This window comes from Bombyx mori, chromosome 17 (assembly GCF_030269925.1).
Source record: "Bombyx mori chromosome 17, ASM3026992v2".
Classification (NCBI taxonomy): domain Eukaryota; kingdom Metazoa; phylum Arthropoda; class Insecta; order Lepidoptera; family Bombycidae; genus Bombyx; species Bombyx mori.
In genome coordinates, this window is record NC_085123.1 from 11,193,145 (window position 1) to 11,215,126 (window position 21,982).

At 40.8% G+C, this 21,982-nt stretch overlaps 1 long non-coding RNA gene across 1 annotated transcript in view; it reads right to left on the reverse strand.

Annotated features, from left to right (window-relative positions):
- The window catches only part of LOC134200464 (uncharacterized), a 36,459-nt gene extending 18,824 nt beyond the window's left edge, over positions 1 to 17,635 (reverse strand). Inside the window, exons 1-2 of the long non-coding RNA XR_009975407.1 lie at positions 17,523 to 17,635; positions 5,606 to 5,716 (exon numbers count right to left, since the gene is read on the reverse strand). This is a non-coding gene — a long non-coding RNA (uncharacterized LOC134200464). The remainder of the gene's footprint in view (positions 1 to 5,605; positions 5,717 to 17,522) is intronic.
- Positions 17,636 to 21,982: the final 4,347 nt, after the last annotated feature.

Sequence of the window (21,982 nt, forward strand, 5' to 3'; positions counted from 1 at the left end):
CGGCATTGAAAATAGATGCCAACATCACGATGAGTTGGACGGGTAGAAGTTTAATAACGCGGTTAGATATACCGTCGGAACCGGGAGCCTTGCGAGGACGTAGGTCTTTGATCAAGTCTTTAACTTCTATCGGGGTGACGGGTGGTAACGCATCCGATGGTGGCAAGGAGGCTCTGCGTTCTACCTCACTGTCTACTAATTCTACATGAACAGGGTCCACGGATTGAGTGCTGGGCGTGCACTGGGTTTGCAATGTATCGGCCAGCAGCTCTGCTTTTTCGTCATCATCGAACGCCGCGAGTCGGCCTGAAGGGCCTACGAGGGGGGGCATACTTACTACCGTATCCGATTTGAGAGTACGAGCTAAGCGGTAGTAAGACCTTTGGGAGGGCGCGAGTCCTTCTAAGAAATCAGACCATCTGGCATCTCGGACTTCGGCGATGCGAGACTTTACGTCGCGTTGTAGGGCACGCATTCGAATACGATTTTCCGCGGTAGGATACCTGTCGTAGGCGCGTATCGAGGCGTTCTTAGCTCTAAGGAGTTCCCTAATATCGTCGGACAATTTGAAGCGGTGAAGGAAGTCCTCCGCTACAACTTGTTTCGATGACCTATCTAATGTCGAAGTGATGTGTGACGTTAAGATGTCTATGGCTTCAGCGGTATCCTGAGGAGACGGGATAGAGTCCGGGTTAAACGGGAGCGATGGTGGATCAGATTCAGCCAGGCTGATGCCCAGCGTGTGCCAATCCACCACAGTCCTCGTGACGGGAACGGAATCGAGAGCGCGACCGAGCTTCATAACGACGGGACGGTGGTCTGAATCTAACTCTGAAACTACTTCGATCGAGTGTAAGCGCAGAGTTACGTTTTTTAATAACGCTATGTCGAGTATATCCGGGCGATGCGCGATATTTAGCGGGTAGTGAGTCGGGGTTAGCGGAGCGACGATATCGAAGGCGAGATCATCGACTAACGCGTCAAGCCGCCTGCCATTCGGGGTTGTGGTGTGTGAGTTCCACCTGATGTGTTTACAATTTAGGTCGCCCGCCAGAATGACAGAGCTCCCCATACCGAGCAGCGCCTCGATATCACTGCTTAGAACGATCTTATCCGGTGGAAGATAGACGGACGCGATAACGATCGGCGCGTGTCCCGTCAGTGAGATTCGGCACACTGATGCTTCGATATTAGCGAGCGCGGGAGGATCGAGCGGGACGCAATGCAGGGATCTTCTATAGTAAATGACGGTACCACCACCACGGGCAGAGAGCCTGTCGTTCCTGACCATGTTATAGTTCGCGATTTTAGGGTCACGGCGCGCGGGCTTAAGTAGGGTCTCCTGCACTAAAAAGATATCAATTTGATGGTCACGCAAAAAGTCAGAAACCTGATCACGTTGATTTGCGAGACCGTAAGCGTTAAAAAATCCTATCGTTACGGATAGGGGCTTTATTCTACTTATATACGCCATTGATTACCGGCGGAGTGAGGGGAGGACATACGTATTTAATGACGCGTATACGTCGGCGTATTCCTGCACAACGGCGATAAAGTGTTGTGCAGTGGAGGCAGCGCGAATGGCGTCGCCCAAAGCGTTAACGCGCTCAAAGTTGATCGACTGAAAGAAGTCGATCGCTAAAGCGAGATTTTCGGACGCGGTCGGAGGGCAAGTCGCGGGAGAGGGACGAGTCGCGGGGGCGGGACGAATCGCGGAGGAGGGAGTTGTAGCCGTGTTCGTGTACGGCAGCGGTTTTGCCCAGGCCGAGACACCGGGCACCGCCGCCGGAACGAACGCTGGCTTAGCCTGCGACGCAGAGGGTGCCGAGGCTTTGATGTCTGGGCCGGAAGCTCGGAGGCGGTTTTGGCGGGCGACGCGGCGATTTATTTTAGGGGCTCGGGGGCAACCACGGTAATTCGCGGGGTGACCCTGTGTTCGACACAGGACGCAGCTAGGCGGTTCCGTCGCGGTTTTTTGGTCGCGAGCGCAGAGGGCCGTGGCGTGATCGCCCAAACACTTAACACATCGGGGGCGCGCGTGACAGTTACGGGAAGAGTGCCCGTACAATTGACAGTTATGGCACTGGCTAGGAGTGCCTTTTTTATGGGGGGCTTCGATGGCGATACCGGAGAGCCTACAGACGGTCTGTGTGTTGAAGATTTTCTTACCCTCGGGGGTAGGCTGGAGGGTGACTAGAACCATATTATATGGCTCCCTACCGCGACCGGTGTGCATACGGTGCACAGAATTCACTGGAAAGCCCTGTTCTAACAGATCGGCCTTGACGAGCTCTACATCTAACTCTTTAGGGATTCCGCGTATTACAACGCGGAGTTCGCGCTCCTCCTGGAGCGTATAAGTATGGAAACTTATACGTTCCTTACGAAGGTAAGAAGAGAGGGCCCTATGGTCGTTGGGTGTTTGAACCTTAATTTGAATGCCGTTCGCGAGGTTACGGGCATTCGTGAAATTTATATTTTTGGCCTTAAGGGCCAGGCAAACTCGATCCCAAGCTGCCTTCTCCTGAAGGATAACCGGGGGAGGGATCTGGGTTTTATTTTGTGCCACCGGACGCGGCGACGGAGTGGCACGGGCTGGGGGCGCAACGGGAGTCTGAGGGCGGGGGCGCGACGCGTTCACGGCTTTGCTAATTTTAGCGGCCGCGGGAGCTCGAGACTCCGCGGCACGCTTCTTACCCTTCTGTACCAGGGTGAATCCATCCGTCAATGAGGCGGGGGCGAGGCCGACCTCCATGTCCGAGTCAGAGTCGGAGCACGAGGAGGCGGGTGCAGGCGACCTACGAGCAAGTGTAGGTGTTTTAGAGGGCGCGACGGAGGCCGCGGATGATCGCTCAGCTGAAACGATGGTCACGGCGGACGACGCAGCAGCTTTTCTCGCCAGTATAGGCGACACGGGAGCGGCAGGCACGACAGAGGCTGCGGTGCTCAATGCAGAAGCTCTGCACGCAGGTACAGGCGACGCAGGAGCAGCGAGCGCGGCGGAGTCCTCGAGAGGGCTCGCAGTGTGATTGGCCTTGAAGGCCAGAAACTCTGAGGCGAGCTGTGGGTGGCGAAGTCGGAGGAATTCCGCGAATACAGCGTCCATGATCGCTGAGTACCCAGGTGGGGCGGCCCCGGGTCTTGAAAACACTCGCCTTGCGGCGAGGCCCCAACTTCTCGGACCTGAGCGGTTCTATTGAACACAGGTGGCAATGCGGCGCGATTACTACAGGACAAAGAAAAAGCACAACAAAACAGAAATTACAAAAAGAAACAAAACAAATAAATACTTGCAGGAAAACACTTTGTCGGCAAATGTTCCACGAACACAAAAATAACTAAAACAAACCAAATAAAAGCTTCCAGGAAACACACTTGGTCGGCAGATGTATCACGAACACAGGCCGCGCGAACAATGGCCGGGCTAACAAAAGCCGGGCGAACAAAGACCGGGCGATCGAGTGGACGATGAGCACGTCCGCACGTGATGGGTGCCTCTATCGGAATGGGGTAGTACTTCTTGTGAGTCCGCACGTAGGTATAACCGCCTTGCCTATTTCTACCATGAAGCAGTAATGTGTTTAGGTTTGAAGGGTGGGGCAGTCGTTGTACTGTAAAAACTGAGACCTTAAAACTTATATCTCAAAGAAGGTGGCGGCATTTACGTTGTTGATGTCTATGGGCTCCGGTAACCACCAGGTGGGCTGTGAGCTCGCCCAACCTCGCTTGCAATAAAAAATAAAATAAAAACAATAGAATGTCGTTTTCGAAGTCACTGAAAATGTTACAAAAGACTTCGGTGAATCGACTTTATCAAAAAACACGTGGTTATGAGAGGTACAAAATATTCAAAACCGTTCGAGAGCTGATGGAAGATTTGTTTCGCTCTGGTGAGCTATCGTCGTCTGCAACTAAAGTTAACATCGCAAAAGTGAAGGAAGTAGTAACTGAAAAACTTCATTAAAGTTTGAGAGAGATAGTCGCCAAACTTTCTGTGTCTCACGAGTCGATCCGTACCATTTTATATAATCACTTGGGGAAGAAACATGTTGTCACTCAGCTAGTCCCAAAAGAACTGGATTTTTTCCAAAAACTAAATGGCATAAGAATCGCTGATGGCTAGAGTCAGTCAATTCCGACTCAATTTTCATGAAACGCATATGTTACTGCCGCCGAGATGTGGGTTTACACCCCCGGTAACCGTACTCGTCGAACTCGACAAAGAGGTCGACGTGCAACCTAACCCATGCATCAGCCCGCTGAGTTTCTCGCCGGATCTTCTCAGCGGGTCGCGATTCCGATCCGGTAGTAGATTCATTCGCGAAACAATTGCTCTTGAGTTGTTAGGTCTCCTTCGGAGGCGCTCGGGCAGTTGTTAGCAAATCCCACCCCTCTTGGCTGAGCCTTTGCTCGCCCACCTGTCCTGGTGAAACTGGAAAGGCCTTCGGGCCACCAGTAAACTCTCAATCATAAAAAAAAAAATAAAAAAATGTGGGTTTACGAGTTTGACAAGCAAGTGCCGTGCCGTGAAGCAGTAGTGCGTTTCGGTTTGATGGGTGGGGCAGTCGTTGTAACTATACCTATACCTTAGAACTTATATCTCAAGGTGGGTGGCGCATTTACGTTGTTGATGTCTATGGGCTCCAGTAACTACTTAACACCGGGTGGGCTGTGAGCTCATCCACCTATCCAAGCAATAAATAAAAAAAATTAAACTATTCATCAAGCTTCGGAGTGGCACTTTTCAAGTTCAGAATCCTCTCCGAAGCTCCTAAAGTTCACCGAAACCGAAAAAGTCACACCAAAGTCGATCAAAAGTCAAAGTCATGTTGTTGTTTTCTTTGACTATCGCTGTATTGTGCACTCGGAATTCTTGCCGGAAGATCAAACGGCAACGGTATTATTTGAGCGTTATGCGGCGTTTGAGAGAGCAAATTCGAAGAAAAAGGCCAGAATTGTTGAAAGAAAAATATTGGATTTTGCATCAAAGTAATGCGCCTTCGCACAGAGCCATCATTATGAACGAATTTTTAACAAAAAACTCGACAATTATCATCGAGCATCGTTGTTCATCAGATATGGCTCCAGCCGAATTTTTATTTTTCCTATTACTCAAATTGCCACTTCGAGGTACACGTTTTCAATCGGTAGAAGACATAAAGAAGAATTCGGGGCGAGAACTGAACTCAATTCCGGAAAAAGCGCTTAAAAATATTTTGATGATTGGCGTAAGTGGAAAGTTTCTGTACTTTGGAGATGATAAAATAAATTTTCATGACAGAGTAGTATAATATATTCTCGTTACTTAAATGACATTCCGGTATTTAAATATTAGTCGAAGGTTATGAAGTTTATAAATCATATCTTGAGATCATTTCTGCCACGTACAATCTGGCTTAGGAATGAGCTCCCCTCCACGGTGTTTCCTAGCGCTATGAGTTGTCTGTCCTTCTTCAAACGAGGCTTGTGGAGAGTATTAAGCAGTAGTATACAGCGGCCTGGCTCTGTCCCTGGCATTGCTGACGTCTATAAGCGGCGGTAACCACACTATGCTGATCACAGTCTGCACAGGCATTTAAAAAAAATCACATCCAATCTGACTTACCACATTCCGAGCGATGTATATATACAACTGGTGGTACACGTTAAACTTATCTTCAGGCCAGGTGTACTATATTACTGCTTATGAAGCCCGCAGTCATACTTATTTAATGCACTGTAAACACACATTTTACAGCAACTGGCTATTTCTATAAAATAGATTTCTCTTTAAAAAAAATAAGACAATAAACAAAATGTGTTATGAACAAAACATACAATAAAATTGTATTTTATTGTTATTAAAACTATAATTGATAATTCAGCGTGAACATTGAACAATATAATTAGCATCTTATGACAATATAATAATATGAAAAGGCGTGAACGATATGTTATGTCAGAATGGGCTTGGCACGGTTGTGTCGAATCTGGAGTTATTCTATCGTCTCTGGTAGCCTAAGGGTCTATTCCGGCTACGCGACTATGGATATTAACAGACAAACAGACAAATGATGAAGATTTTACTATATTCCTAGCTGTGCAAGCGACGTCGTTGGACTGGACCTAAGTTATCACTTAAAATTGCATTTTTATATTCAATCATGTAACATGACCGTGGCAATAACAATGCTGTTTTGGTTCGAGGGGTGAGATAAGTTTTAATACAATTCAATGGCTTTGTACACTTTTTATTTATTTATTTTTATTGCCTAGATGTGTGGACGAGCTCACAGCCCATCTGGTGTTAAGTGGTTACTGGAACCCATAGACATCTACAACGTAAATGCGCCACACACCTTGAGGTATAAGTTCTAAGGTCTCAGTATAGTTACCACGGCTGCCCCACCCTTCAAACCGAAACGCATTACTGCTTCACGGCAGAAATAGGCGGGGCGGTGGTACCTACCCGTGCGGACTCACAAGAGGTCCTACCACCAGTAATTACGCAAATTATAATTTTTGCGGGTTTGATTTTTATTACACGATGTTATTCCTTTACCGTGGATTCGAAGCGGGATTCGAAGACCGTTGCATCGCTATATACGAATGCACCGGACGTCTTATCCTTTAGGCCACGACGACTTCATTCGACGACTTTAAAGAAAGTTTTATCTTTAGACCGTTAGGTATATTAAAGTAAAGGCGAGCTTAATACACGTAGTCTGTGATAATTCTCAACAACGTATCGCAGGGGTAAAGTTCACGAGATCGATAGCTAGTGGAGGTTCCTTAATTATTATTGCAGTTCCCATGACAACAAATAAAACATTTTGTTTCAAGGAAATCATTATAAAATTTATGTATGGATTTACGTTTTCTAGATTGTAAGTTATTTTAGGAAATTATGTCACTTTTTTTTAGAATATTCCGCTAAAATAATAACAAACATGTTAGAATTTTCTATAACGTACCTACTACATACATCGAAAATGTTATGTATTATTTGTTTCTTACGTAAATTTAAAAGTAAGTTTCGAAGGAGAAAGCAATTTTCTGATGTTCGGCTGCTTCGCGGAATTCAATTCTCACTTTTCTCACTCCGAGCTCAGTGCGTAGTATGAAAATTTATATTACTTTATTATTAATTTTGAACGTTTTCTTTTTAACTTTTTATCATTCAATTTTTGTGACGAAAATCGGTTTTGTATTATCTAATCGGTGTGCCTTTCTTGTGTGGGGTTTCGACGGCGATTCCGGAAAGGCTACAGACCGTTCGGATGTTGAATATTTGCTTACCCTCGGGGGTAGGCTGGAGGGCGACGAGAACCATGTTATATGGCTCCCTTCCGCGACCTGTGTGCATGCGGTGTACGGAGTTAACCGGTAGGCCTTGTTCGAGAAGGTCGGCCTTGACTAGCTCGGCATCCAACTCTTTAGGGATGCCACGTATGACTACACGGAGTTCGCGCTCCTCCTGGAGCGTATACGTGTGGAAACTTATACGCTCCTTACGGAGGTAAGAAGAGAGGGCCCTATGGTCGTCGGGTGTTCGAACCTTAATTTGAATGCCGTTCGCGAGGTTACGGGCATTCGTGAAGTTGATATTTTTGGCCTTAAGGGCCAGGGAAACTCGATCCCAAGCTGCCTTCTCTTGGAGGATTACCGGGGGAGGGGTCTGGGTTTTATTTTGTGCCACCGGACGCGGCGACGGAGTGGCACGGGCTGGAGGCGCAACGGGAGTCTGAGGGCGGGGGCGCGACGCGTTCGCGGCTTTGCTAATTTTAGCGGCCGCGGGAGCTCGAGACTCCGCGGCACGCTTCTTACCCTTTTGTACCAGGTTGAATCCATCCGTCGATGAGGCGGGAGCGAGGTCGACCTCCATCTCCGAGTCAGAGTCGGAGGACGAGGAGGCGGGCGCAGGTGACCTACGAGCAGGTGTTTAGGAGGACACGACGGAGGCTGCGGATGATCGCGCTGCTGGAACGGTGGCCACGGCGGATGACGCAGCAGTTTTACTCGCCAGTATAGGCGACGCGGGAACGGCAGGCACGACGGAGGCTGCAGTGCTCGATGCAGAAGCTTTGCACGCAGGTACAGGCGACGCAGGAGCAGCGAGCTCGGCGGAGTCCACGAGAGGGCTCGCGGTATGATCGGCCTTGAAGGCCAGAAACTCTGAGGCGAGCTGTGGGTGGCGAAGTCGGAGGAATTCCGCGAATACAGCGTCCATGATCGCTGAGTGCCCAGGTGGGGCGGCCCCGGGTCTTGAAAACACTCGCCTTGCGGCGAGGCCCCAACTTCTCGGACCTGAGCGGTTCTATTGAACACAGGTGGCGATGCGGCGCGATTACTACAGGACAAAGAAAAAACACAACAGAACGGAAATAACAAAAAGAAACAGAACAATTAAACACTTCCAGGAAAACAGTTTGTCGGCAGATGTACCACGAACACAGAAACAACAAAAGGAAACAAAACAAATAAAAACTTCCAGGAAAAACACTTGGTCGGCAGATGTACCACGAACACAGGCCGCGCGAACAATGGCCGGGCTAACAAAAGCCGGGCGAACAAAGGCCGGGCGATCGAGTGGTCGATGAGCACGTCCGCACGTGACGGGTGCCTCTATCGGAATGGCCCGCCTATTTCTGCCGTGAAGCAGTAATGCGTTTCGGTTTGAAGGGTGGGGCAGCTGTAGTAACTATACTGAGACCTTAGAACTTATATTTCAAGATTGGTGGCGCATTTACGTCATAGATGTCTATGGGCTCCAGTAACCATTTAACACCAGGTGGGCTGTGCGCTCGTCCACCCAGCTAAGCAACAAAAAAAAAGAGATTTGTTTTGAATCTTCTTTTGTGAATCTTTTCAGAACTTCATCGTGTTATATTCAAACGTGTTAATCTTAATCAGTACATTGACCCTGAAGATATAAGTCATACCGTCAAAACGACTTCTCTAGAAAGTCATTAAGCCTGTAGATTAACAATATAGCTGAAGCCCTTGAGATATGGGGGCTCGTATCAAACAGCCGAGCCGCGGCGCAGGTCATGATGCGTTACCTACATTATACTTGAGGTTATAATCTTCATAGTCTTCCGTTGACGGCACCTCTCGTTTTAATGAGACCGCGGAGGCCCCTCGTCTTTGAATTATTCCTCATTAGTTAGGTGGCTGCACGAGTTTTGAATAAATTGAATGTGCGCCATGAGGTATTAACCTACAAAAGATTTAGGACGACCACTGGAGATCAAGTGCTTTCAGATTTCTGAAGTGCTTAATGGAATACGTGGTTTTTCAAACGCGAATATAATTAAGCTTCACTATGTATAAGCTGTAAACGGACCTAGTGAGCTTTTAAATTATTATTACATGGGATGCCCGAAATATATATTGAAAAAGCGTCTTTGGTTTTAAATATATACCTAAATAAAATAAATATTTACTACTAATCAGGTCACGTTAACTGGTCCCGTGCTAAGTTCGTAAAGAACTTGTATTACAAGGTACCAGATAACGGAAATAAATGTAAGATTTTTATTATACACATACATATATTTAATATACATCCATAACCCTGGAAAAGACATTTTATATTTATCATACAAATATCTTCCCTTGGCGGGATTCGAATCCGCGACCCCCCTGTGCAGTGACCATGTCACTTACCAATATACCAGACTGCCGTTAAAACCTCTTGATATTTTGAATATATGTGTGTTGTTAACAGAACACCAGCCTGATGGTCAGATCTATTAAGGGAAGCACTAGGTGGTAGACACTAGGTGGTACCATGCAATCCATGCCACCCATGACTGAACACTGTGGGGGAACGTCACATGTGATCACGATTCTCAGCAGTGAGGGAATGTAGATAAGTAGATAGTGCTTAATTCGAATTAACGTTATCTATATAGTTATATATAAAAATGAATTGCTGTTCGTTAGTCTCGCTAAAACTCGAGAACGGCTGGACCGATTTGGCTAATTTTGGTCTTGAATTATTCGTGGAAGTCCACGGAAGGTTTAAAAGGTGAGAAAATATAAAAAAAGCTCGGAATTATATAAAAACAAACAATTTTGTTTTTCCTTTGATGTATCCCCTTGATGTGTCTTTTATTTATCGATTGAGGCACTACGAAGTCTGCCGGATCTGCTAGTTATTACTAAAAAATAGCTTCAAGTATCGATGCTGTTGGTAAAATGTGCGAGTCTAACCTGCTATTTATCTAATGTGTCTGAAATCTTACATACTTTATGTTGATTATGCCATTACGCATTTTAAAGAGAGCGCCACCAAAGAATGGTTAATGATAATTTATCTAAAATATCTAAGATGAAGATCATTATTTTGATGGAGCAATCTCCATAATGCTAATGCATACACAAAGATGCAGAGTATCATTTTTTTTTATTGTAGCAATAATAAATGTTTTGAAATTTAGAAAAGAATTCTTATTAGCATTTGAATATCTTTCTCAATTAATTTCTACTTGAAGCTCGATTAAAATAAGTTATATTCTCTATATAAGAGTTCTCGAGAAAAGGATTTAAATAAGGAAGGAAACCGTGTTACGACTCCTTATGTTGTTGGCAATGAAATTGCACTACGTTTTCGTGTTTTGGTAAAAAATATAAAAAAAACAATGATACTGAATTTTTGTATTTAGTGTGTCATGTATTCTGTGTATGGGTGTACACAATTGAGGAAACAGTTATGCAATATAATGATTTGTTAAATTTCTTTTTATAAACTGAGGAGTTAACGATCTACCCAGTTTTAGGTACTTACCAAATATATGACTTGAATTTCATCATTCACTTTGAAACACATATTTGAATTCTCTGTGAATCTCTTTGTATAAATAGTAGCTGTTCAAACTAGTACGCGTGATTGCTTTGCGACAGAAATATGTAAAAACGAACGTCCACCCGACGAATGAATTACTATACAATCTACATTAAATTTAACGGATATGAATTATCAGCATACGATGTTAACTAAATCCTTCGTCAGAACATTTTAGGTTTCTGCAAATTTACTTAGAAACGTTGGGCACTAAACAAAGTATGAATGAATGAAACAAAGTATGAAGTTGAATGTCCGTCCGACTAATTATCACTATATCAGGAGTCTTCTTATGTCACTTACTACCCGGTCTGTTCAAAGGTAATGCTATTTTAAATATGTTTTGAGTTTTATTTAGTTTTACTCATAAATTATGTGAACTGGAAAGACTTAGTATTGTTTTATTATTATAAATTCCAAGGATTCGTGTCGTAAAAAAAGTTTGTTTCAAATATATATATCATTAGACTCAACGTGGCGAATGACGAAATAATGTGGATAATAACACTCGCTGTGAACAAGGCTTTAGCATTTGGTTCAGTGCCTGCGATATCAGTCTGCACCGGCACCGGTATACGAGCAAGTTACGAGTTATAATTTCCGGTTTGAGTCACGGAATCGATGCGACCCGTGTAATCGATTTTGATCATTTGATATGTACACGAATTAACAGATTTTGCGTTCGATTCAACGCTAATGTGTCTATGGAATGATAATTTTGTATTAACTGAAATTTTATATGTTGACAAGGGGTGACACGGAAGTCTATGGTGTCAATTAGATACACGTGCAAGCGAAAACAAAGAATCATTGATATTTTTAAAACATTATGAATCTATATAATCTGTAGGTTTCCATCTAATCCCGCTATCTCTATGTTTAATGTTTTAAGGACAATTTTAGAAAATTGAATGAGTTTTTAGGTCTCACCTATTTTTTTTATTTTTTTCTTTATTGAGTAGACGGGTGGACGAGCTCACAGCCCATCTGGTGTTAAGTGGTTACCGGAGGCATAGACATCTACAACGTGAATGCCGCCCCCCACCTTGAGATATGAGTTTTAAGGTCTCAGTATAGTTACAACGGCTGCCCCACCCTTCAAACCGAAGCGCATTGCATACTGCTTGACGGCAGAAATAGGAAAATTATAATTTTGCGGGATTGATTTTTATTACACGATGTCATTCCTTCACCGCGTAAGTCAATCGTGAACATTCAATACTACGTATTTCAATAAAAAAATAGGTACCTGCCTGCGGAATCCGAACACCGTTGCATCACTCGATATGAATGCACTGGACGTCTTATCTTTTAGGCCACGACGTCTTCAATTATTCGAAAGTCATTTTATTTAGTAGTACTAAACACATTCAGTAAATGTAATTATAATCAATTACTCAAAGTCTCGAATAAGTTATCTGTATTTACGTAGGCTCATGTTTTTAGTCAATAATTTCTTAAAATCATGTTATACCTCTGCTGGTGTTCAAATCTCGCAAGTAGGTACTAATTTTTTAGGGGAACGCGTGCTTAAAACGCAATTACAAACGACTAACGTTACCATAACAATGAGAACTGGCGTGTAATTGAAATATTTATTTTAAACGCGATAAAAAAAAATGGATGAATTCCCGAAACAATCGCCCGTAAGTCAAGCTGTTTTATCTGGTCCCGAGTGGTAAGGAATGTGGATCAAATAAAACCGTGAACAAGAATTTAATTTTCCGTGGAAAATTTAAATTGTATTATTCACTTTCGAAAAAATGTCAAAAATCACCAGGACGTATTTGGAAATTCATTCTTATGAATTTGTTACTGAGGTTGTATTTTATTTGGTAGCTTAGTTTAGGTACAGACTAAAAAAAAATTTTAGAAAAATGTAACAGTATCAAATGTCTTAAATAGTCTAAATTTTATACTTTTCTTCAATTCTACTTTATATCAAATAATTTATTGTATACATATTTGCGACTTTATTCTATTTTCTTAGCATAAGGAAGCTATAATCTCACAGCATGTCTGGTATAAAGCAAATAATCGTGAAGTTTCGATCTTATCTAGTAATAAACTGGAATTGTTTTCAAGTAGATGAGCACTCCGTTTACCATTACCACTTCGATAAAGCGGCACGACACGAGAACCCTCTCATCGTGGCCGCCGGTAACTACATTCCCGATCCTGCGGACAGTATGGAAAGCAGTCGACGTCGCCCAAAACACGTCATCTCGGATCCTCCCGATCCACTAACGGTGCTTCTAGGTACTTCAAGCACCGGTCACCGTTCTCGTCGAACCCGTCGCTTGCGACGAAGGGCTCGACGAGTAAATTAACTCCCAGACACAGCCCACTGAGTTTCTCGCCGGATCTTCTCAGTGGGTCGCGTTTCCGATCCGGTGGTAGATTCTGCGAAGCACGGCTCTTGCTAGGGTTCGTGTTAGCAACGTCATCAGGTTTGAGCCCCGTGAGCTCACCTACAAAAGTTAGGGTTACGCTGACATAGCCTCTCAAGGCTCTCAGATTAGGTAGGAAAAAAAAAAAAAAAAATTACCATTAGCTTGATGCAGTAATAGATGCAAAATATGTCAGTTAAAATGTTGCATATGGCATTTAAGAAGAGCTTAGACAAGGTAGTTAAAGTATGCACAAGCAGCTCTGGGAATTCGGCCATCTGGTCGACTGCCAAAGATACTTTGGTTCGGGTCGTTTCACCAAAACGCTCATACTTTTTTGGCCCCGAGTGGCAAAGAGATCGATCAGGAACTAATTCGTCGTTAAGAGTTATTGGAATTTCGATGATAACAAACCGCTCTGTCGAATATTGTCCACTGCGTCTTCTGTCTATGCTAAGAGGTTTCAAGAATGATTTAGGGTTGTTGACGTTCGAGTCAAATAAACGTGATTGGATTTCTGCGAAATTCCCCCCATTAAGAGTCTAGGTCAACGGTGCAACTAAGCTTCAAGCTGTCTCTTTGATTTAGTAATTTTCAAATATAGCATATCTAACTGTTGATGTACATATTTTTTTATTAACCTCTTAGTCGTTATGATGTAGTTCTGATATCGTTCACCAAACAGAATCTCGAATTCTGTTTTACTTAGTTGTGCTAGTCCTAAACTTTATTTCAAAAGTTAGCGTACGTTTGCAATTTAAATATGTCTACCAAAGTTTTACTTGTCGCTGCTAGCATCGTAGCTGCTATGCTCAGCGGGGGTAGCTCGTGGCGAGTGATACCCGGTCATCTTGTAGAATAAGACGGCGCTGTGTCAGTCAGAGCACTCTTCTTATTCTAAGACGTCACCATCGAGTCACTGGAATAAGGGGTAGCGATTACATCCGAAGCGAAGCGAAATATATCACCTTGTTACGTAACCCCGGCCTGCGTCGGGTGAGTTCTGTCTCATCAGAGGCTTGAATGCAAATTGTTGAGCGACAGGTTATTTTATTTGATACTACTCAGCCCTAACAATGTAGACAACTACTTGTTAATGTTGATATGTATGAACAACGGTATCCATTTGTATCAGTTCGATAGAAAATAAGATAATAATAATTTCTGTGGCATATAAAAGTTTGGGAGCCTCTGGTCTGAATTGTAATTCACGACGTCACGCTATCGAAACTAATATATGGAATTCTCGAGTGTGCTTGTAAGTGGATATTCTCGTCTACGTGTTCTGTATGTAATAATACATATTTCACTCGTTATCACAATCATCGCAATCGTGTCCGCTAAATATTTGTAGTCGGCTTTCATAGCTACTTTGCGGTTCTTTTCCTATTGCTCGGAGATAGCATCTTATCGTTTGGAGCAGTTAGGAAAAACTGGATTTCTCTTGTATATCTGTGTACGTGAACTGGAAATTTTATACTAAAACTTTCAGTACCACTGGTTCGTTTAGAATTAAATATATTACAAGCGTATATGAGTCGACTATTATCAAAGGCGGCAATCTGACTTTTGGACAATGATTGGTAAATCAGAAAAACGAATTATTGACTTTGTATTCCATTGGCAGTCACAAAACTCTTCGGAACGACATCTTAGATAAATAACAGGTTAACTATTAACCTTTATTTAATGCAGGTTTTGAACCGTATTCTTTGAAGGAGACGATTATATTCAAATAAATCTGTATTGACATATCATTGTTTTGTCCAAATGCACAGATTGCCACCTTTGATAATAGACGACTCATATGTAAATTACATGTTTATGTGATAGTGTAAAAAGTAAAAATTGAATGCATATTACGTGACATCTCTATGGGATATTCTCTTAACTGAGTGACGGACGAAACTGAACTGACTTTTTATTACATTCAATCAAAAGTTTTCCAAGTTATAGTCAATACGGGCACATACTATCATTATTTATAATTGAAAACGTGTTACTGGAATATCTCGAGATCTCTTCATTGTACAATTATATTTATTAATAACTAGTACAGAATTAAAGTAGCTTTGTTAAAATTAACCTTTACAGTTACAGAGCAGTCAAGTGAGTTTCAATAAGAATGAAAATCTTTATCGATCGTTTTTCCAAGTCTGTCGAACTTAATTAATAAAGTTTCCAGACCCGTTTTGTCGGTGAACACGAGAACCGAAAAGTTTTATATGTTCGATATTGTAAAAGATAAGACTACCCGTGATAATATAATTGAAATTCGAAGATTTAATTACAAGTTTCTTTCGGGAAATTCTGTGCGATTTTATAGGAAACTAGTTTGAAATACTTGAAATACGGTTAATAAATTAATTACAATGACATGGCGTCAAATTTTTATTTTTATGATTGATCCGAATTTATACTCATAGTAGGGGCCGTGTATAAGTGCGGACGACGCACACCGCCGACAAACGAAGAGCTTGGACGAAGCCTCTCCCGACATGAGTTGTAATTTCCGCTCGGGTCGGCTTAATAGTGATCGACGCTTTACCTTAAGCTAGCTAGCATCGACAAATCCAACATGTTATTAGTCAACTCCAACTTTGTACTCTGATGTGGTTCAAACTAAATCATAAGTAGGTGATTCATTATTCGTGCCCGTCATGTAGTTTTGTGTTGATTTAGTAAAGTGGATCATCTAGTATTGAAGATTAGTTGAATAGGAAATGACTATGAAATTATATTAACATAATTAGTATTTTTTATTTATTTTTGGAACGTCCTTATGGGACGATGTGGAGGGGTACCCTAACCGGGAAAAAGTCCGTAACGTAAGATTTTTATTAGTAATGCACACAGTGTACGACTTAACTTTGTAATAACGTACAAAAAATAACATATTTTTATTATATCTTTTTTATAAATCATTGTGAATAAAATAAAGTTGATAGCTTTGTAAAGTAGTTTTTTTTTATCAATAAAAAATCATAATATAAAATGTATACCCGAATAATTATTTTCTTTATACCTCGAATAAAACTTAAAATTAATATTTTTATAGTAAGGAACTTCCTATCCGGTATCCTACGACACCACACATTTTTTTTTTTCTACCAATGCTGATATCCTTGAGAGGCTATTTCAGCTTCTCCTTGACGTGTAGGTCAGTTCACGGAGCTCGAACCGGGAGTGTTGCTAACACTGGGCCTCACAAGAACAGTGCTTCGCAGAATCTACCACCGGATCAGAAACGCGACCCACTGAGAAGATCCGGCGAGAAACACAGTGGGCTGTTTCTATGAGTTAATTTACTCGTCCAGTCCTTCGTCGCAAGCGACGGGTTCGGCGAGGACGGTGACCGGTGCTTAAGGTACCTAAAGCACCCTTTTTGGATCGGGAGGATTCGTAATGACGTGTTTAGGGCATTTAGTATTGTTACAGAGCTTACAAGAGGTTATTATTCGGGTTCTGCAGACGTGCTCATGAACCCCAAGAGACCAAAGATAGACTTTCTCCTTGCACTCCTCTCTTATTCGTTGTACTCAGAGTGGTTTTTGTCATACTGTATCTGCAATGTCTATGGAGATCATTAGATCTGTAATGTCATGTGTATGAAAAGTCATAGATATAATGATGTAGATGTCGCACCACGCGTAAGCTTGAACGTTCATTTTGAAAAAAAGAGGCATTGGTCGTCACAAGTTGATACAAAATAAATTTTACTATTAAAAACGGAACATTCTCCGAAATTCTGTTTCACCGCCGATGCCTTTAGTTTCAAGTCACCTTTACATACATGTAATCATCAGTGGTGGGCTTATGAAATATTTTTGATGTTTTTCAGCCATTAACATACTGTTTCGTGTTTTAGCGGTAGGCAGTGGCTTGGCTCTGTCCCGAGCATTGCTGTCTATAAGCGATAGTAACCACTTACCATCATGTGGGTCGTATACTCATCTATCTGCTCGGGTAATAAAAAAAAACTAACATACATTAAAAAGAAACATCACAAATTTTCAATGGAACAAGAAAATGCTTTTGTGATATTCCTTGTTGTGAAAGTGACAGATTTCCACATGAAATTTTGCAACATTTTTCGATGCCCGTTCAAGACTTCAAATGCAATATTATGTTCAGACATGACTGCGTTCACAATAGTCCGTATTCAGAACTTAGGGCGATTTAAAAATCGTATCTTTCAAATTTTTTAGATATCGATTAAAATTATCTGGCTAATTGATCAGATCAAGATGATTTCAGATTAGAATATGCTATTTTATTTTATGTAAAAGCGAAGTTACGGTTACCTTAACTTCGTCCTCTTCAGGTATATTATTCAACCGGCCACTACGTACAATTTGTTAGTGGTGGTGGTAATACGTATAGTGGTCATGTGAGTGGTACTCGAGATAAAACTTCCAACACATCTTGACCGCTTTTGGACGCTTTTTACCACTTACTGGAAGTCTTCTGCAACAGTATCAGTGACTCCGAGCACGAAATTCTATTGACGATGCAAAATTTAAACAAACTCTTTTTTCAAGATGAAATTCATTATGAAATTCTCAGTACACACTAAATATGATAAAACTAAAAGCAGAACTGTGTTTAATCTAATTAACATATGCCACTCAAATTCCGCGCCAAAATGGAAAACAGTTGCGCCAATCTAACAATAACAAAAAATATAATTGAATTTGGAACCTATCAACCAACCAATAAACAAATGATTCATTCTGGATACTTTTATAATTTAATGTACCTATAGAAAAAAAATGTGTAAGCGGGAAGCAAAAGTTTAATTAATCGTGCACCCCGATTCTCGGTACAGTCCGAAAAATTAGTTCTTGTACTATGTTAGTATGTAGACTTGTACATATACCTACATGTACTGAACTGATTATTATTATTTAAGATATTTAGATTTCATTTTTCCTTGATGGGTACTTCTTAAATACTCGTTTTTCTGCCAATACCAAACCAATTTACACTGGTGGTAGGACCTCTTGTGAGTCCGCGCGGTTGGGTACCACCACCCTGCCTATTTCTGCCGTGAAGCAGTAATGCGTTTCGGTTTGAAGGGTGGGGCAGTCGCTGTAACTATATTTGAGACCTTAGAACTTCTATTTCAAGATGGGTGGCGCATTTACGTTGTGGATGTCTATGGGCTCCAGTAACCACTTAACACCAGGTAAGCTGTGAGAGCTCGTCCACCCATCTAAGCAATAAAAAAAAAACAATACTATATCATGTGTAAAAATACTTCAAATTATTATATAATATTGTTATTATAGAGAAATTTCACCAAACACAAGCATATATTTGCTTAAATGAAGCTTTGTTATAATATGTTATAATATGTTGCTCCGAATGACGGCGCATGCGCAGTTCTTCGCTCGGCAGAAATTTGGCAGCCTCGGCTGTGTACCGTGCGATCAACCGATATCACATCCACTTGATGTGAAATGTAAACAAATACATACTATAATATGTACATACAAAAGATATTTGTTAAAATTTTTGAAATAAACTAAAATTTAAATTAATATTTAAATATAACTAGAGGTCCCGCAGTAGTCGAAATTCGACTATAATTAATTGGAATTGTAACTTTGTACACTATTATGATTGTATTATATACTTCTATAATCACAAATTTCGCCAAGACTACACTATAAAAAATATTAACAATGACAAACAATATTTAATCTATTCTCAATTTGACAACCGACGTCAAGAACAAAAGTTTGACAATAAATAGTATGCATGCGTGTGTGCGTCAAATACATGGTGTGTAGTGTGTGTAATGTTTTTTTTATTGATTTAATGTATCTTTTATGCATTATTTAAAAAAAAAAATAAGCATTGTGCACTCCTTCTCTATATTCTCTATAAGTGTGGAAATTTTCATACTCCTCCGTCCGCGCAATTTTCGTAAAAAGGGATACAAAGTTTTTGCTTCACGTATTAATATATAGAGAATATTTATATAAAGCTTTAATACACTACAACGATCCAAATTCTCTATCTCATAATACTCATTTTTCGTTTGTGTTATGGTTACAGAAACAAACATACGAGACTTAAGACGTTGAGTTTGTCGCCGGATCTTCTCAGTGGGTCGCTATTCCGATCCGGCAGTAGATTCATTCGCGAAGTAATTGCTCTTGAGTTGTTAGGTCTCCTTCGGAGGCGCTCGGGCAGCTGTTAGCAAATCCCATCCATCCCTCCTGGCTGAGCCTTTGCACGCCCATCTGTCCTGGTCAAGCTGGAAAGGCCTCCGGGCCACCAGTAATCTTTCAATCATAAAAAAAAAGAGATTTAAGAAGTAGACCCAAGCCCCATATATCTTTAAACGCAGTATAATTTTAAAATCTATATATTAATACGTGAAGCAAAAACTTTGTATCCCTTTTTGCGAAAATTGCGTGGACGGAGAAGTATGAAATTTTCCACACTTAAAGAGAATATAGAGGAGAAGTGCACAATGCTAATATTTTTTTTAAATAATGAATAATAGAATGTATCTATTATACATTATTTTAAAAAAATGTATTAAATGTATTAATCAATAAAGAAAACATTACACACACTACAAGTATATTAAGTGTATAATCTATGCACACTACATCCCATGTATTTGACGCACACACGTACGCATACCATTTATTGTCAAACTTTTGCTCTTGACTCTCAAATATATTAAGTGTATAATCTATGCTCTTGACGTCTGTTGTCAAATTGAGAATAGATTAAATATTGTTTGTCTTTGTTAATATTTTTTATAGTTTAGTCTTGGCGAAATTTGTGATTATAGAAGTATAAAGTACAATCATAATAGTGAACAAACTTACAATTCCAATTAATTATAGTCGAATTTCGACTACTGGGGGACCTCTAGTATCTTTAAACGCAGATATGTATATACATTTTGACAGTGAATCGTGAGTCGTGTTCACACTCGAGCGATTACATTTAAAGGTTGTGTTTGAATGTAATCTGTGACCGTAAACTATTCGAATTGTTGTGGGCATGGAGTTAATAAGTACCTACAACAACTCTATGGTTGTGGGTATAGAGCTTAGCCGTCACAGAGATCAGAGACAGCACATAATTGCAAAAGAACAATAACGCTTTGTGTAACTGAATGTACGAAATCTAGATGTCTGCGAGTGAAATGTGTGTGTTCGGCGCACTCCGCGTAAATATTGGATGAGTTGTGCCGCATGTACCGCCTTTGTATCGTTCCAGTCTTGTGTTTAATTGCTACGTATCAGGGATCAAATATTCAATCATTTTATCGAGGGAGCGTTTATTCAGAGGCAATTTCTTTTTAACGTCCATCATGCTAGTAATATTAAAAATTTTAATACGTTTTTATTAGGTTGGTATCAATGTATAATTTATGTTTGTAAGTTTTCGTAAAATAAATAATCTTTGAACGTAATTTTGATCGATGTCCGATAAACTTGTAAATTGCACACACATCAAAAATCGATGTGCATAATATAATCATTTTATAAGTTCGCTCTACTCGTAGTAGCTTGACCAGCGTCGAGAAGATAAAAAAATATGAAATGAATTATTAGTTCAGTTTGCTATGTAGGGGGTGTTTTTATTTATTACATTTGTTATTTATTTGTGTGTTTTCGCGTATTTTCCGCTTTTGTGTCTTATTTTATATTAGATGAGTAGTCGAATTTACGGGTTATCTTTTAAGTGGTTACTAGAGCACATAGATATGATAATTCGATAGTCGCAGCCCATCCTAGCAATGCCGCAACTTAACCTCCTACCTGCCTCGACTGTGTTCTAGCATATACGATGACGCACCGATATTAGGTTTTAACCGGTTATACTGTTACATACCCGTAAGAATAGAAGTGAGCACAACTTATGAATTTTCTTCCACCAAACCACTAGCTTAACATTATGTTAAAATAATACACAAAAACAACAAGAATCTATTGAAATGAAATACATGTATAAGACAAAACAGTTAAGTCTCATTTTCTCTTCTGCCAACCGATTGTTTTGCTCAGTAGACGCTTACTTAAAAAACAATATATTTTTTTCTTTTTCTATGTGTAAAAAAAAAAAATTACGATAAAGCTCGGTGATTGTCATCGAATATTCAATAATTAAATTGATAACTATTTACGAAGCTATAAGATAAATTTAAATTTAATAACACTTTCTTTTCTCATTATTTGACTCTTAGAAACACCTAGAGAGGAGCCAACGCGTATAATCTGCCAAAGGGATCTGCCCATTATTTTAACTTTCAATCCCAAAATAATTTGAAATCAGTAACGATGACGACTAACAGTATCAAACTACGCGAAATAAAATATTGATTATATAACCAAACTCGAAAAGAGGGTTTCGTCGTTTTCAGCGAAACTCATTATTCGTTTGACCTCTCGAGGTTAGAGGCGGGAGATGAATTTCGACTAAAGATTGTGTTATATTTGTCAAAACGGCAGCTTTATTGGAAACTTGCGAATTAAAGGGGGTCCGATTTCACTGTCTCGTCACGTTTCTTTGATAAGTACTCACGGGTCTGAGAACATCAAAGTTGTACTCGAGCTTGCTTCGTCAGATTTGACTTGGCTGTTTGTTCATGAAGTCATTGTCCGTGGTGACTGTTTAAAAATTTTTTGAAATGTATTCATATTCACAGGGTGTGTTATTAATTTTGTTTAATTTGGCTTGTTGTTGGTAGAGCCTGTTGCGAACTAAAATTGTATTATAAACGTGTAAGGTG